Source organism: Mercenaria mercenaria, chromosome 8, assembly GCF_021730395.1.
Source record: "Mercenaria mercenaria strain notata chromosome 8, MADL_Memer_1, whole genome shotgun sequence".
NCBI lineage: Eukaryota > Metazoa > Mollusca > Bivalvia > Venerida > Veneridae > Mercenaria > Mercenaria mercenaria.
The window spans coordinates 80,250,380-80,256,379 of NC_069368.1; the positions used below are offsets into that span (position 1 = coordinate 80,250,380).

Genomic DNA, 6,000 nt, shown 5'->3' on the forward strand with positions numbered 1-6,000 from the left:
ACACATTTTCAACTGCTTAAGACTGTCGCTTACAAGCAATTGATTTACGATAAAAATATATACAAGTAAAAACTGGATATGAGGACTGAAATCACAAACAAAACTATCTAAAGAGTTAATTTGTTACAACGAACTATCAATAATTTTGTTTAATATAATTTGAAAATAAACTATTCTCTACTGAGTTCACTCTTGAATGATTTGTGTTACCAGCGCTTTCGTGTATACAGAATGTCTCATTGATCATATTTATGTTGTAGCATACAATTTTTACATTAAGATACCAACTAAAGGAGGGCAAAAAGTGGTATCTTTACTCATATTCTCTCTTAATAGAATAACGCCGAGCCGAGTCCTTTCCTTGTATTTTGGTTTATACTAATTTTTTTAGCTCGATTATGGTGAAAGCTTCAAGTTTATTAGAACCACTCTCGAGTTCGCTTCCTGGAAAATCCAGTACTGGTGTCATATGAGAAGTCATGGTCGGGACCCCAGTGGGCACGAACCCACGACCCCTGGATTGAGCGGCCGACACCTTATTCACTAGACCGCCGCTCCCATTGTATTGTATGAATTTTTAATAGGGACTTGCACAAGGAAATCTCGTGACCGCTGATCTATATTCAAAACAATCACATATTGTCTATTAAGGGTTATTTGACTTTACTGCAAATTTGTAAACGCTCTTTGTAGTTTGATTCTATGCTTTGCTATGAAAGCATATAGCATTATTTCTTAATTGATTAATACTTTAAAAGCAGTTGTTAAATCGCTAAAGACACGTACGACTTTAAATCATAGTCATGAGATTCTTTACGTCTATAAAAAAGACATACTAAAGGTTACAGGAAATTTATTGGTGACAGTTTATTCTGTGAGTATATTTTATCTATGTGTAACATATTCTCTGAGTGTATATTTTTATGTTCTTATGCCAGTTTAAGGCTTTACATTGAACTGACAAACTTTGCTTATTTTACGCTATTATTATACGTTATTTTTATGAGTAGCGTTGTGTTTTAACATGGTACTTTCTTAGCATTTATGTTTAACTATGTGTTGCCACAAGCTAAATCTTTTTGTTGATCAATCGGCTGCTAAGAATATAACTAGAGATTGCTTTTGTACAAGGAATACCATTTTGATAGAATGGAAGAGGAAATGGATATGACCCAAGTAAACACATATTGAGAAATAGGCAGAATTATTACAGTACTATGTTATATAACTTTTCTTAGTTGAAGTGATGGTGTATGTAACCACAAAAACAAAACAACTAAATACCATAGCTCTTCAAGACATGTTTTAAGAATTACTAGCTAATATTGTTACATCAATTGACAACTGTATAATGATCGTCCATTACGTTTTACTTGCACGAATTGTATCATGCAATTTGATCTCTATATTAACCAAGAAATAAGTTTTAATTGTATGCAATACATTGTCCAATTCAACTTCCATAATGACCGAGAGTAACGTTTATTGGTCCAGCTCGGCATTTTATTCCTGGAAACGTGAGATTTTTTCGAAACCACTGCAAAGGTGAGTAACATGCAAAGGCCGGGTATTTTCCACACTAATGAGGTTATTTATGAGACGTATTTGATTAAACATGTAAGTTGTAATGTAAAGACATTTTCCATACAAAGGGTGTTCTCATAACATTCATTTGAATTTTACTCAGAAACAGTAACTATGTATGCCTCATTATATACACATGTATACATACTATAATCAAATTTATGTGCAATTGCTGTAAGGTATAATACTTACATTTATTTAATATTAATTTTATTGCGACGCCAGGTGCTCTATGAGTTGCTGAGAGATCGGTCCGTGTTCCATCAGTAAGATTTATCTAGAAGAATGAGATAAAAATTCTATTAAATAGGGAATGTGTATATTCTAGTTCTATCACTAAAACACTCCTACTAAGAGTATCAGATACTCTATTTACTTTAGTATTGAATTAACCCTAGGGGTATTGTTTCAATAAAATATATTAGAAGATTATTTAGAAACAAGTGATGCATGAAATTAGTTTAAATGAAATGATAATAAACACTATTCTTTTAACATCAATATTTATTTACTACCAGAGGTGTAGGAAACTATTGCACCGAGAAGCCAGTGATTTAAAAATGAGAAAAAAAGTCTTACGGTTATGCATTTCTCAACTACTGAGAGATTTAAAAACGAAAGACAATTAAGGCAAGACATTTCTACTTCTTCCAGAGTAATTCTCATTACTTGGCTTGTCAATTAGATCTATTACTCCTTTAAAATGGCCTCGATGCACTTGAAATAGTAAATGACGAATGGATTATCTCACAAAATTATAGATTTTACCAAGGGTTCATTAGAGAAAATAAATCAATAAGAAGGTAAGTAAATTCTAAATATGTCTGATTTAACTGCAGAAGCAAGGCAAATAAATTACGACCCTGTAAAACAAAAAAAAGTAAATAATTTAAGAAGATTAATTATTTTTAGTACAGATATCATGTTACTAAGGTTACTTATGTTTATATGGTTATTTATACCTGATATGAAATAATTGTAATAAAGTACATAATAAACAATGATAAATAAAGCAATAAAATTGTTCGAGTTTTAACCGGGTAACACTTCTATACACACTTTGATTGAAAATAAATCATTTTAACTATTTTTCTTTTGCTTTTACAAGAGATATTGAGAACATCAATGTTACTGAACAGACAAGGTAAGATTAATAAAGAACATCAAAGAACCCCAAAAGGAAATATGTTATAAAAGAATCTTTCCTTAATGCCTGATAGGAAATGAGATTATCAAAGAGATCCCTAAGAAGCCTAGAACGCTACCAAACAATATAACAGTTTAAATGTAAGGTAATGAAACGTGCAACATTCATCAAGCCAACTAGCCCCGTAAAATTGAAAAGACTTTTACAGCCACAACAATACCCTTAATGACTGCCATTACTTTTATTTCTGTAAAAGAAGAGTTACAGAAGATAAGACAATTCTCTATGTTACTTCTATTTCAGTTCTAATCTCTCATGGCATTAATATCAGATTTTCATAAAGGCATTGGAAATATGTATTTCCAGGCACAGTTGTTTACACAGCTTGGTATGTTTCAAACATTAGCAACTACTTTTAAATTCCATTTAAAGACAATATGCCCCGTATGGAACATAAAACAGACAAATTATTTCACTAGGTAGATATCAAAGTAATGTCCTGAAATATAAAAGACATTATTTGAATTAAATAGAACAACAACCTAATAACAACATAAAAAATGAAACCTTAAGAATTACGATGATCAATGCTGTAATTTCATATAACCAATGTGATTAGTTTTTCCATATGAGACTTGTTTCTTTGCCAATCATATTATGTCAAGAATATATGGATGTACAGTACGTAATTCAATTTCTTTTCAATATTGTAGACGAGATTGTTACTGCTGGCATTGCCTATCCTGCTTAATACATGTTATTAGGCACTTTTTAGATTTTAGAATGATTTGTCTATTCAATTAGCAGACTCGAATCAAATTAAAATCACACATTACACAAACATAAGTTAGATAGATATCCAGTATCACCGACATTCCAAGAATGTAGCCATCAACTTGATAAAGAATCAATTATCAATAACATTGAACAACTGTTCAACTCTAAATAAACTATGAAACGGAGCTCTATCATATCTTGTAAAGCAAGGCACTGTTATATCGTGAAATAGTTGACTTTTCCTAATACATTAAGTTCATCATTTTACACTACAATATTCTAATGTATAACTTCAAAGGTTCTAATAAGTTTTACCATTTAAACTCTTTGATTCAATATTCATATACTGACATAAAACATTAAAATTATTGACTTACTGTAATATTATACATCGTATGCCAAAACATATCATTTCTTTAAACTTTGAATTTTAAAAAAATCTGATAACATGTCATTAAAAATACTACCTTATATTTCCTTTAAATCTTCTAACCAATTATGGAACAAATGCAGCAGTTGTTACACACGATTCAATCGAAGAATAAGTTTGTTCTGAACCGTATGTTCTACAAAAGCAAAATCGTAAGAACTTCAGTGCAGAAAACTCTTTTATCCAATAATGAAAATAATGTGATGCAATGCTTATTTATACTATCCAGCCGCTCGTGTTATTTCTGTCTCTAGCTTAATATCTGATAACTAAACATTACTAAATACAGTTTGATATAGTTCTAATCTGCAGTATCATTTCGAAAGTACATTTAAATAATAACCCCATTGCGAGCAATACAACAGCGAGGAGAGTTATTTTCTTTGTATACGAGTTGATTATCAACAACATACGTGCACATTTAGTAACGGAATCACATAAATTAAACTAGTTCATTTCGAAACCGATTTTTAATTTCATTAGTTCAAAGCAAACTTACTTAAAAACGCAACATATTGGAAACATATAGACCCTATACTCATCTATATCCTTTATTGTATCCTTAGATTTAGTTTTGATTTATAACTTCTTTTATAGCAAGTAAAGCACATTAAGACAGATATTGTAAGGTACGAAAGGTCCTGAAAGAATTTACAGTCTAGCAAATAATTACATCATTTGTCAGAAATATACCATTTAAGTATTTCGAAATATCATCTGTTAAATAACTGTAAATGCCGTTTAAAAATTAAAGAACACAATAAATCATGTTATGCAAACTGTCCAAACAAACAAGAATAAATATCAAACAGGGAATGCCATGTTCAAAAAAACGCAGCCTCCCGAAAACAAAACTCATAGCACGCAGATATGCACACTATCAGCACACACACACATTCGCATTGCATACAAAGCAAAATATACGAACTCATAATCCCACGAAATTGCCGTTTTGACCAAAACCACGAAAGTTCATGCCCACGAAATTAAATGATTTTACAGTACTTCCCATCTTGACTGAGGCCGAGAGTTTAGAACGAGTTACAATCCCTAAATGATGAAAATACAACATCATTGATTGAATGTACGGGGAGACTTTTCCAAGACAACACATTTTATTCAATTCATTACCTACTTAGTTATATATATGTATGGGCTTTGCTGGAGGCATTGACGGTAACCTGGGTAGAGTTATCATCCTTCCATAAGGCAGCTGGATTGCATCCTGATAAAGAATTCAAAATGTGATGTTTCAAACCCACATAAGTGAGAAGCAAACGTGACATTAACCTTTTAGTATAATAGAAAATAAAACATTCTTCATGCTTGCATTGATGAAACAAGCACTTTGATCATAAATAACTTTCCTAACGACAAAACAGTTTTCATGTCTTCATGTCAGCTTATGATATAGGCGCAAGAAACCTCATAAGATTTGTTATTATAACGAAAATAAGATATTGATTTTAAACTTAAAAGAAAATGACAACATTCCTATTAAAAGACAAACGGATTGTCATAGACACAACTCATATCCAGCTTCACGGGCTATGTGTATGTGTGTTCGGGTTATACGTCTTTTCAACAATTTTTTAGTGATATAAATGACAATGTCTACTTGTAGAAGTGAGCACAATGTCCAGCTTTACAGTGCTGCTTCACTGGAATATCACACCGTAGACACATTTTCAATGTTCAGATCCCTGTGACCTTGACCTTAAACCCAGTCGCCCCATTTTCACATTGGACCAACTAAGGTAATAAGGGATCATTCTGATCAAGTTTCTTCACGTTTGGATAAGTAGTTGTTGAGAAAAATGAATCAACATAAAGGTTAACATGAGACACATTATTCCATCCATACGCCAGGACAGTTGGATTTTTCTTCGAAAACCCGGCTAAAAAAAAACTGACTGTGACCAATTGCCACAAACAATCTGGTACAAGTTAAAAAAACGTTTATATTGTATGGTCTGCTTGCATAATACATAAATAGTAGAGGTGACTAAAAACAAGAAGATTAGCAATATTAATGGTTTTCTGAACTATATACAAGATGTTT

At 31.6% G+C, this 6,000-nt stretch overlaps 1 protein-coding gene across 1 annotated transcript in view; it reads right to left on the reverse strand.

The window, feature by feature from the left end:
- Positions 1-4,113, reverse strand: part of LOC123565995 (mesotocin receptor-like) — a 169,426-nt gene extending 165,313 nt beyond the window's left edge. Inside the window, exons 1-2 of the mRNA XM_045359791.2 lie at positions 3,976-4,113; positions 1,777-1,861 (exon numbers count right to left, since the gene is read on the reverse strand). The gene's annotated coding sequence lies outside the window, so the exon portion shown is untranslated. The remainder of the gene's footprint in view (positions 1-1,776; positions 1,862-3,975) is intronic.
- Between the last annotated feature and the right edge of the window lie 1,887 nt (positions 4,114-6,000).